Source organism: Sinocyclocheilus anshuiensis, unplaced genomic scaffold (assembly GCF_001515605.1).
Source record: "Sinocyclocheilus anshuiensis isolate Anshui unplaced genomic scaffold, SAMN03320099.WGS_v1.1 scaffold433, whole genome shotgun sequence".
NCBI classification, from domain to species: Eukaryota; Metazoa; Chordata; class Actinopteri; order Cypriniformes; family Cyprinidae; genus Sinocyclocheilus; species Sinocyclocheilus anshuiensis.
Genome location: NW_015536476.1, coordinates 47,150 through 59,895, shown reverse-complemented (window position 1 = coordinate 59,895; position 12,746 = coordinate 47,150).

Genomic DNA, 12,746 nt, shown 5'->3' with positions numbered 1-12,746 from the left:
GACAAGGAGAGCCTCCAGGGCGGATCAGGGAGCTCCGGGAGCCATGGCGGAGCAGGCAGTTCGGGTCGCCATGGCGAATCAGGGGCCTCGGGCGGCCATGGCGGATTCTGGACCTCGGGAGGCCATGGCGGATTAGGGGCCTCGGGGAGGGCGCTCTGGAGGAGCGGGCACTTGAGGGCGCTCTGGAGGAGCCGGCACTTGAGGGCGCTCTGAAGGAGCCGGCACTTGAGGGCTGGACAGGACCAGCGGAGGCGAAGGAGACGAAGGAGGCTCAGAGAAGCGTGTTAGCGCGGTTTCTGGGGTGAGGACGGGTGCCGAGAACCCCGGGGGCAGCGCCGTGTCCATGATTGCCGCTTGACATGCTGGAGCGAGCTCTGGGGCTGGAGCCGACACTGGAGCGAGCTCTGGGGATGGAGCCGACACTGGAGCGAGCTCTGGGGGGGCTTAACGGGGAAACAGGAGCCCTCCCTGGGCTTAACGGGGAAACAGGAGCCCTCCCTGGGCTTAACAGGGAATCAGGAGCCCTCCCTGGGCTATACTTGGGAACCGGAGTCCTTCCTGGGCAAAAGACTCCGGTGGAGCTTCGGAGGACCCCGGGGGATTTGGGCCCCAGCAGGAAGCACGCACCTAGAGCGGCGTCGTGCCAACTCACCCGGTTGGTGAGCTCGAGGAAACCCTCCACATGTCGCTCAAACCTCTGACCGCCTTGCCGCAAACCCCACAGCGTGTCCTCAGCTGCAGCCATTGTTTGGGTCCGTTCTTCTGTTACGGGTTGGTGGGTGAGGGACATACACATGAGGACGTAGGAAATAAACAAAAGGTATTTTAATAAACAAATCCAGGAGACAGGCAAGTACACCAACATTACATAAACGAGAACGGACCCTGACTAAGGGAAAACTGAGAGTATTTGTAGGGGAGCAAACGAAAGAACTCATGAGTTAATTAATGCAACACAGGTGAACGAAATGACAATTAGGAGCCAACGTAAAACTAGGTCACAGGGGAACAGATAAACTGAAAACACAATGAAAACAGAACAAAACTAAACATAACCCTAAGACACATTGTTGGTTACTGTAATTTTCTACAGTACATAATTGCTTGTTGTGGTTTCTACAATACATTGGTAATTACTGTGATTTTCTACAGTACATAATTAGTTATTGTGTTTTCTACAATACATTGGAAGTTACTGTGATTTTCTGCAAGACATTGCTGGTTACTGTGACACTCACAGTACTTACATTACTGCAATTTTGACTGAAACTACGGTATTCTACTGTGAACTAGTATACAGTAATTTCCTGTGCACAAACACAGTAAATTCCTGTAGATTTCAGATTAATTTTTTACAGTGTGGCTTTGGATTAAGCTTTTTGGTTATAACCTAGAACTATTTATTCATTTTTTATTCATCTACTAAATAAACTCCAGCTAGATCAATCATTTCATCCAGCTTGTACCTAAAATGACTGGAAAAAAGGCTTTTCCTCAAACATTATAGCAGACGACTAACATAAATTGCATATAAATATCAGTTGTCACTCTATATCTCCCAATAATGTCTTAGTAAGATGATATTTAAATGATCAATGCTCTGTAGTTTCAAAACATATAATGCAATGCAATACAATGATGATTGAGAGATGAACAAATAAACGCTCCTCAAATGCCTGATGATCATATTTGATACTCACATTTGAACATGATTTTTCTAAATTCATGTTTCATTCATCAACTAAATAATCTCAAGATCACTCAAATCATCCAGTTTGAACCTAAAATGGCTGGAAAATGCAAGATTGAATACTCTCCCCTCAAGTTTTATTTCTATTTTATTTTAATTTTGTCATCTAACTCATTCTTGGTTATTTCTAATTCTCTTATTTTTATTTGACATTGTCATTCTGTATGTGAACATTTATACATATACTACTGTTCAAAAGTTTGTGGTCTGTTTTGCTTACCAAGGCTGAATTTATTTGATTACAAAATACAGTAAAAACAGTAATATATTGAAATATTATTACTATTTTACTGCTTTCTATTTGAATATAATTTATCCCTGCGCTGCAAAGCTGAATTTTCAGCATCATTACTTCAGTCTTCAGTGTCACATGATCCCTCAGAAATCATTCTAATATGCTGATTTGCTGCTCAAGAAATATTTATTATTATCAATGTTGAAAACAGTGCTTTTATATATAATATATTTTTTAACATATTGCAACAATGATCCATAATTCAACAGAACATTTACTTAAAATAGGTTTTTTTGGTAACATTATGAATGTCTTTAACTTTTGATCAATTAAATGCATCATTGCTAAATAAAAGTATTAATTTTGCTCTATTCATTCACCTTCTGCTCTAAATCCCAATTCAATTTCAATCAGTCTGTGATTGATCCATATAAGCATGTTTGTTCACAATATTGCTAAAGCATTAAACTGTTATCTGGCAGTCATTTTGACATTTAAAGACCCGGTTATTGTCGATATGAAAACCAGTTTGTTATTGACAGGACAACATGTGGAGTGAACAGAAGCACTTATACATGCACATGGAAAGAAAGATGGAGAGCAAAAAACAGAGAGCAATACAAGCAAATGGGAAAATAAATGAGCATAAGGAACAAGGTTTTCTTTTGATCACTCACTGATGTTTCAGGCAAATGTGTGTGTGCGTTGGCGTATGTATGTGCTTGTGCTGTTCTCCCAGAGACCGACGTCTCATTAAATCCAGCAACTCTGACACAAACAGCCAATTCTTAAGCAGATCTGATGCCACTGCTGGCACACTGATTATACTCAATTCTGCTTTAAAGAGGACGTATTCCACACGTTAGCATTGTGCTTTTTTCCACAAGTCCACTTATAATGTACTTGTAAGTCAAGATTTATTTCACAGAAAAAGTCATAACTTATTTCTGCTGAATGTGTGTAGCCACACAGTTTCTGGTCCCCAATGACTTCCATAGTATTTTTTTCCCCCATACTATGGAAGTCAATGGCTACCAGCAAATGTTTGGTTACAGGTTTGGAGGGTGAGTAAATGATGAGGGGAATTTTCATTTTTGGGTGACCTATTCCTTTAAGAAGCAGAATGACTTAAAATATTAAATATTTTACTTAAAATATTTAATATATTTTATATTAATATTTAAAAAAATCCTCATGTCTTAAAATGGCTTGAATGTAAGCCTACACCCTTTACCTCATTGACCGTTTGTGAGCAGACCACAGTTATGTCACTTCCAGCTGCGCATGGATTGCGATGGCAGAAAAACAGTGGTAATAAGTGGAGGGAAATGGGCAAAATTAATAGAATAAGAGAAAACATTTCTTGTTGTGCCTTTGGATTTCAGAATCGGAATGCAAAAAAATATTTTTTTATAGAATACCATCGTCAGAGATGCCCTATGAAGCTAAACGCAGATATTTAGGGTTGCAAGCCATAGACTGGACTGATGAAACCTGAATTAAGTTAGTTTAACCATAATATTTCTCCACTCTGCTCTTTCTGCCAAGAGGAAGAGGAATCTATTTCACATTTATTCTACTTTTGTTCTTATTCTAAACAATTCTGGCTTCAAATATCAGCTTCCCTACTTCCTGTGTTCCACCAGCTGTGTAATATTTCCATAAGTAAAGTTATTTTCCATTCTGATGTTTCTGACAATAAGGAGTTAGATGATGTCTTAAATTTTATTTGTATGATGGGTAAATATCATAACCACAAAGCCAGATATCTTAAAGGGGTCATATGATGCCCATTTTCCACAAGTTGATATGATTCTTTAGGGTCTTAATGAAAATTCTGTAACATAGTTTGGTTAAAATTTCTCAATGATAGTGTAAAAAACACCTTTTTTACCCTGTCAAAAACAGCTCTTTTCAGATCAAGCCATTTTTGTAGCATTTCCCTTTAAATGTTAATGAGCTCTGCTGACCCCGCCCCTCTCTTCCGAGCTGCTCTCAGAGAGACTGTTTACTTTAGCCGCATTCATCGTGAAACTTGCTTATTAGCACATTATTAGGAAAGGCGATTTGCAAAGATTCATTACAAAACATTATACTCACTTCTTCTGTAGATGAGGCTGGATCATGAATGATTCGCGCGAACATAGACGCATTTAGGCAGATCAGGGGAGCATGCTATAGACTGCTATGTTCATTATTACATCCAACAACAGAACACCTCAATCGCTTGTTAGGAGTCATTCTTGTCTACATCTGCTCCGGCGGTGAAACAATGGCGGACTGATGACAGCTCACTCAGGGCGGGTCTGAGGTAAGACACCAGTCCAGTCTGTGCTGAAACGCTACTGTCAATCAAACTATCGTGAGAGGGGCCTGTCTGTGTGACGTCACACGGACAGACATCTGAGATCGGCTAGATTTGAGAAAGGGGAAAACATTTAACCAGATTTTCAAAAAAAACACTGGGTGGATTTTCATCATTATAGGGTGGTTGTGTACACACACTGCCAACACACATTTCAGTTCAAACAACTTGTAAAAGTGCATGTAGCATCCTATGACCCCTTTCAATTTAAACCCAGCTGCAAAGTATTTGCTTCTGATCTACATTTATCGTTGCCTACACTTCAAAAAGTCTCCTCCATTAAAAAAGCTCTGAAGATGTCTCATAAAAAAATTTAACTTGAATTTGACGTAAACAATAGGTCACATATATAATATGCAAACATATGCAGTTCATACGGGAAATAATGTATTAGCCCTACAGTTACAGGATGAAATCGTATCTATAATATTTTATATAGATCATTTAAAAATATGATTTTAATCTCCCAATTTTGACGTTTTTTCCCGCAATTGCGTTTATTTCTCCAAATTCAGCCATTATAACTCGCAATTCCGAGTTTATTTCTCGCAATTTAGATTTTTCTTCTCAGAATTGTGAGATATAAACTCAGAATTACAAGAAAAAAAATGTCCAAATTGTGAGATATAAACTAGGAATTACATTTCTTTTGGAAATTGGAAATTCCAATACTTCCATAGACTTCTACTGCAGAACGTCTCGGTTATGTATGGCAACCATGTCGAAGTTTCTGACACTAGGGGACGCTCTTAGGAGCCTAGACACCTCTGACATCATTGAGAAAAGGCCAATGAAATTGGCGAGCAAAATTTGCATAGCTGGTCACACCCCAGACATCCGGGTATAAATAGGCCAGAGTATCATTTGCTCACTCGTTCTGTTTTGAGGAGTCGAAAAGCATCTCATACCACTCAGAGGCAGTTCAGAGTTGTGGCATAAGGGACACAACATCTCCGTTCCCTCCATCAGGGAATGAGGGTTACCATACATAACAGAGACGTTCCCATGTTGTGTCGAAGTTTCCGACACTAGGGGTCCCTATACAGAACGCCACAGCTGTTGAACCGTTACGAGACCACAGGGCGCAGATGTTGACAAGCCAGTGTGTCACAACCAAATGCACCTCTCCTCCTCGTAACCTTCCAACGTCCAAGACTTATGACCTCGCTCTCTAACTTCTCTAACCAAGAAGGCAGAGGTCACCTTAGCTGGAGCATTTTCTCGTTTTGTTAGGAAAATAGAATAAGTAACAGCTGAAAGTCCTTGTAGTTAACCCTGGGAAAGCGTCTGTTCCCCCATTGGGAACCCTTGTAATCCTGTACTGATATGCCCATCCTTTGAAGGCAAACCGAAGAAACGGCCTGTGCCTTGGAAAGATCAAGACATGAAAGTACTCGTCCTTCAGGTCTATTGCCGCAAACCAATCTTTGTTTCTGACACATGTTAGCATGTCTTTGAGGGGCGACATTCTGAACAGGAGCTTGTGAAGGGTCCGGTTCAATACCCTCAGGTCCAAGATTGGGTACAATGAAATAGGGGCTGTAAAAGCCCTTCTCGAAGAACAGCAGCATTCTTGCCTCGCACTGAGGTAAATAGAATGCCACTGAACTTCGGTGGATGCCTGACGAACTGAATTGTATAACCGAGCCAAACGTTTCTGAGAAGCCAGCGGGAAGAGTTGGGGAGACTTAGCCTTGCATCCAGACACCTCGCCAATGGTCTCAAGGGAACTACGTTCGATGTACCTAGGGCAGGGTTCCTGCGGCTTAGTGGAACAAAAGGCACAGTAGCAGGAGGGGAAATGTCCTTCAGGGCGCACCGTGCCTTGTCCGTCAGGTCTGTCAAATGAGCCACTGACGAATGAGGGTACAGGGGTTCCCCAACATCCGTCACACTGGCTTGGTGACAGACCTGTTGTATCAGAATGTGAGGAGACAGGAAGTCTGTGTCCAAACAGGCTCTGATGCCTAATCTCAGTGTCTGGCCATCGCAGATGGGAGGGCCAGAGACGCCGGGTGTGAGTGTGTGACCCAGGGAAGAAGGAAATTGCTCTTTTATGACCATTTGGTGGTCCGCAGAATCCACTCCCTGTCTCCCCCGGCGGGAGTGGAGCTAGGCTGGTCAGATAGTCCCTCCTCCCTGGGTCGCCTGTCTCAGGTACGGTTCGAAGCCTTCCGGGGGTTCTTAGTGTCCTGATGATGAGCTGACGGTGCCACCTTCCTGCAAGTGGAGGGCCGTTGTTCAGGCTTGACTGCCAGCCTCACCAGTCCTCGCATGGGGCTGTCCCTGGCGATGAGCAGACGAAGGCTGCTGCTTTGGGAGTGCAGGACCAGGGCCTGACCCACGCCGAGGCGGGATGTGTTTGATGGTCTCCGTTTGCTGCTTTACCATGGAGAGCTGCTGCGCAAATTCTTTCACGATGTCACCAAAGAGACCAACCTGGGAAATGGGGGCATCAAGAAAGCGTACTTTCTTGGCATCCTGCATCTCAGCCAGGATGAGCCACAGGTGGTGCTCCTGGACCACTAGCATGGACAGTGCCCTGCCCAGAGCCTGCGTTGTGACCTTTGTAGCCCGGAGGGCATAGTCGTTCTCCGAGTGCAGTTCCTGCAAAACCTCTGGGTTGGGACCACCCTTGTGCAGTTTTTTCAACGCCTTGGCCTGGTAGACCCTCAGGATAGCCATGGCATGCAGGGCAGACACAGCTTGTCCAGAGGAGAGGAGGAGGCCACCAATGTGAGCACGATCTTGCATCCTTGTGTTCTCGCTGTACATCATCATTAACTGTCGAAGATAAATTCCAATACTCAAGAATATAAATACAGAGGACGCATGAAAGTGCCCGAATGCGTTCTTGATATCGAGGATGCATCAAATGCAGACTTGAGAGAATAGAACCGTCAGAAATCCCAGAAGATGCTGCGGGTGTACAACGTACTGAAGCCTGTAAGCTTTAAACTTCTCATTCTCGCTTAAGAGATTCCCGCTGCAAGCTCGCAAATACGTGACGGCTCATGAAAGTAAACATTTCTTGTTTTGTTTTGCATAATTTTAATGAAGCCTGTCATACTTTTTATTGGCATATTAAAAAAAAAATGTACATTGGCAAAGAATGTCCTAATAATTTTCAAAAATACTGTACATGTGGTAAATAAAAAGTATTAAATAATATGAAAATATTGTCTATAATAATATGAAATAAATGTTTATAAAGAGTTTTGACATTTGTTTGTAATCTTATGTGTTATATATTGTGCATTGCGTGCTGCTGTCTCGCTCCTTATAATCTCAATCGCATCTCAATTCTCACAAAGATGCGTTCTGTGTTCTCGCGTCCTTCCAAGTTCATTCTTTCAAGGAAACCTGGCAAGACCGGTCTCCACGAGAACACAAGTCCGTTCTTTGAAATTTGCTTTCAAAGATCGCCGTTGAAGCACCCAGGGGTACTCTAACAACACTTAGCTGTGTATGAGAAGGGAGAGACTGCTGCCTGTGCCGTAGATCCAACGACAAGGAGATCGAGAGGTGAATGAGTGCCACTTCTCAGAGAGAGACGCTGCATTCGGCTCTGAAAAACAGAACGAGTGAGAAAATGATACGCTGGCTTATTTATACCCGGATGTCGGGGTTGTGGCCAGCTATGCAAATTTTGCTCGCCAATTTCATTGGCCTTTTCTCAATGATGTCAGAGGTGTCATGGGCTACCAAGAGTGACCCCTAGTGTCGGAAACTTCAACACAACGTCGAAGTGATCAACTGAAAGGGAAATGTCATTTTCTGCCACCAGGTTTGCTCCGCCCACAAATCGTCATCGCTGTTTGCAAACATCAAAATGGTCTATACGCGGACTTGTGAATATGCAAATTAGTCCCCAACCTCACTCAATCACGCCACTTTCACTCAGCTAGCAGAAATAAATGCTGTAGAAAATGCTACACAATGGCAGTGGCGATCTTGGATTAATGGTTATGGCTGTCATTCATTGCAGTTTCGAGAATGAATCCATGAGTGAATATATTCAATGTCTGAATTAATTATAGCCTAGAAATCGTACAAAGTGTGCTCCCCTATAATCAATGAAAAGCTGTCACTCGTCTTAGTTCATCGCGATCTCGTTTCGTTATAATCAGTGAAGCTGTACACTGCACTATCAACCTCTTATTTACATTCTATCTACACCCTGTTTGTCATAACGTGAGGATTCGCGAGCGAACAGAACTCAGCATTGAACTAATCTTTTGTGTCTTGAGTGGTGAGTGGATTCTGACTAACTTAAACGCCTCTGATTGGCCATTGTGTACATGAAATCAACAGATGTGTCTGTGATTGGCTACATTGCTCAATGCTAAAAAAACACGTTCTAAATAGAAACCTTTGACCAGATATGAAAAGCCCCGCCCCGCACATTGACATGATTGGTTACGACATGTTTGTGACGTTGCATACTGGTCTGGACCAAATCTCTGATATTCTGATCCTTAGAAGTTTAATGTAGTTTAATGCACTTAGAGTTAAGGGTTTGTTTAAATCAACACTAAGTATGAACAAAATGTGGAATACTTGACACTTCATGCACTCAAAGGTCACATCTTTACTTACAGCAGAAGAAGAGCGATTATCAGGACACGATAAAACTTGTCAAGATGGCAGATGTGACTTCTATACAAATGTGAGAAAAATGCTTTATCATAACCGTTTTGTGATGTGTGTTTCAGTATTTTGCACAATACATTGAAAAGCCACGCTTGGACAAACAAGTTAGCTAATGTGCACTGTACATAACTTTAGGCGCAGTTCGAGCAAAAGCCGCCTGTACAGTCATTGCAGGGTCACGGACAAACATATTGGCACTTTAACTGTGAAGATGGGAGGATGTGAACTCAGTACACGCCTGATTATCATTCAAGCGTGTGCAGGTTACCCTGCTCCCGACTCGACTCACAGCTTCATTAAAATGACAGTTCTGTCATGCTGATGAAGTCCACTGGCGAACGAGTGCTGACGTGAACCTCGGATGAGTGAAAGCCCGGTTCAGAAGCAGTTCGCTCTGTTTGTCTGTTTGTCTCTCGTTGCCGTGTCTGTTACTCCGAGTGTATTGATGTGTGTGTGTATGTGAGTGTGTGATGGGGTGAATCCAATCACAAACTCATTTTATGGAGGTAATTTTCTTCAAGGTGACTCAATTCGGCCTTTATATATTGAAGCTAAATGTACTGATGCCACTGTAAAAAAAATCTCAAACTCAGCACACACTCTCTCTCACACACAGTGCAGCGCTGTAACACACAGATACAGCAGACAGGATGCCAATCACCCAGCGCTGAGTGCCTGTCAAGCGAGGAGTTTTGCCATAGAGTGATTTCGACAAACCGTAAGAGCGACCCAATCTCACTGCTATACAAATACTATGATGCATACTTGCTTCTGTAACCCGTGAGGGTGTATAGCAAATGTTTTTGGGCATCTGCTAGGGTTGTGGATGCCAGGATAGACTTCTTACCTGAAGAAACGCACTGCGATCATATCGCTGCCATAACTGAATTATCTCCACAATAGCAGCACTGACTCAGTTATGGCCATGTTGAATAGAATGAACAACAGATAACACTGGTACAGTGGGCTATCTGAAGATTGTGTTTGCCCAAGTCTATGTTCGTGTGTGTGTGTTTGCATGCATATTATTCATCGCTATTGGATTTTGGAGGTGTGATGCCACAAGTGATATCAGTGTTTCACTGGCTGGAAATGATTCCTCCACTGGAATCCGATGCACATCTTTCTGCTTATTGACCATGAGCAAATTTAACATGACCACGTATGGTTTAATTGTTTCTTTGGGCTCTATTTTGCAATAGAATAATAAAGAATAATAACATCAAAAATACAATAAATATTGCAATACAAAAATAGTACAACAACAACAGCTAATAATTATTTATTTTATAGCATTTTTCTAAAGCTCAAAATAAAATATAATATACTGTAATATACTGAAAATAAGAATAATACAACAATTAATATTTATTCATTTATTTTGTATGCCATCTTTCTTAAATTCATATCACAATGTTAAAATTATTCCTGTCAAGTTATATATATATATATATATATATATATATATATATTGTTTTTTACATTTAAATTACAAAGTTTTCCGAACTTTCAAGAACATAAGTGTTGCATCTTGATGCCATTCTTTCTGCTGCAATACTTTTTAAAGTTGAACCAACAAGCACAGCAGGTAAGTTGGATTTATGATTTTTTTTTTTTGTTCAAATAGGCCTAGACTTAAAAGATTTGTTTTGCAATTCAGTCCCATTCACCCTGTTCCTATACCCAGCATGCACCGGGGCATGAATCATTAATGTAGTCGCATTTGTTCAGTTTGATTTACTGTAGGTTGATTTTGTTGACGTGTTTATTACTTTTATTCTGCTATACCAGAGAGTTTCCCGTTTGTCATGCATCTGATCTTCAAACAACTAGAAAGAGACCATGTCACACCCTTTGAGGTCTCACTCCACTGTCTATCTGTGGTCAAATTCAAGGCTTTGATGACGGCCTTCAGGACTACCACTGGAACAACAACATCCAACCTCAACTCACACCTACAAGTGGATGATCCATTTTGTCTTCTATGAGTGAGCAGCACATGGTGGTTCCAACATAATGAGGTACAACATCAGTTTCCAAAACCTTTACTCTCTCTGTTTTCCCAACAAGCCTTCAACCTCCACCTGATCTGCTGAGACCATCACAACCTTCATGAAACAGCTAAAGACACCTCTGATGTGAGCACTTTAAACCACCACGATAAGAAGCAGGTCCTATATAAACTCTGTTCTAGATTCTGTGAGCCTACTCTCAAAACTTGGCGTTTGGGTTACTGCAAGTATTTATGGCTCTTGTATGATAAATTGCTTGCAGTGTTCTTCATTTGTAAGTTGCTCTGGGTAAAAGCATCCACTAAAGGTACAGTATCCATCTTATTTTTAATGTAAAACGGGCATTTGCAACTTGAATGTGCCAGGTTTCCTCTGTTATTTTAGGCCTATTTTTAGCTGTACAAAACAGCTGCTGCTTGATATTAAACTGATATTTGTTATTTGTTATCATAATGCATTGCAGGAATTCTAAACACACTGGTTTGTTCCGCAAATAGTTTTACCGTTTGCTGCACTTTGTTATTTTATTAGACCATAGCCCCGCCATATTTTATCACTTCGCTCGCTGTCTTTTGTTTTCCGGTTTCCACAGCGTGAAGGTAAGATCTTACGAATGTATGAATGAACCACTTGTTTTAAAATCTTCCCGGTCTACTGACATTTGTTATGACACCCACTTCGAACATTACAGTGCACTCGATAACTTTGGTTAACTCCACAATAAATAAATCCACTTAACCAGCTAATTACTCTTCAACAGTGATGCTGTAAGTGCCGCAAAAATGGATGTTCAAAGACAAAATTATAAAGATGGCTGCGCACTTTATTTCTCTGACGCACAAGATCTAGAGCGGCTAATGAATCGGAGGTCTCGCACATTCACAGAAAATAACTCACTTTCCCATTACTAAATAAGTTGGGTATTACACCCAGCAAGCAATTTTGCGTTTAAAAGACATCTATTAGACGTCTAAATATAGCCTAGACGTCTAGGCTAAAACGAGGCTAAATTTGGGCTGTCAGTGAAAATCTAATAGACCTCTAATCATAGCCCAAGAATAGACTAGTCATCAATTAGACGGCTATTAAACGACTACATATACACGTCTAATAGACGGTGAATATGCGTCTAGGCTAAAACAAGGCTAAATTTGGGCTGTCAGTGAAAATCTAATAGACGTCTAATCATAGCCCATTTATAGACTAGTCATCAATTAGACCACTATTAAACGACTACATATATACATCTAATAGAGAACAAAATGGCAATCCATACAAACAGCTTTTATTAAGAAAAATAACATTTTTTAACAACTTTGACAACTTAAGACAATACAAAATGATAAAAATACAAAATAATTAATGACAAAATAAAATGTTATAATACAATACACTTAAATATAAATATTATGATAAAAAAATCTGGAGTTTTTAACAACTTAAGATAATAAAAATATAAAAATGAAAAAAAAATATTTTAAATAACTTAAGATATTTAAAAGAAAGAAAAATCTAATACAAATCAAGAGCATGTTATCACACTTAACATTAAAACATTATGGATAAATGACAACATAAAAAAAGATGAATCATTTTGTTGGTTTACTTTGAACAAATAAAACAACCAACAGTGAACTTAAAGGAAATTATTAATTATTGGTTTTATTTCTTGTTTAAAATGCCTCCCAACTGCATTCCTCAAGTCCAACTCTGTTGCTGCCGGGAAGTTGG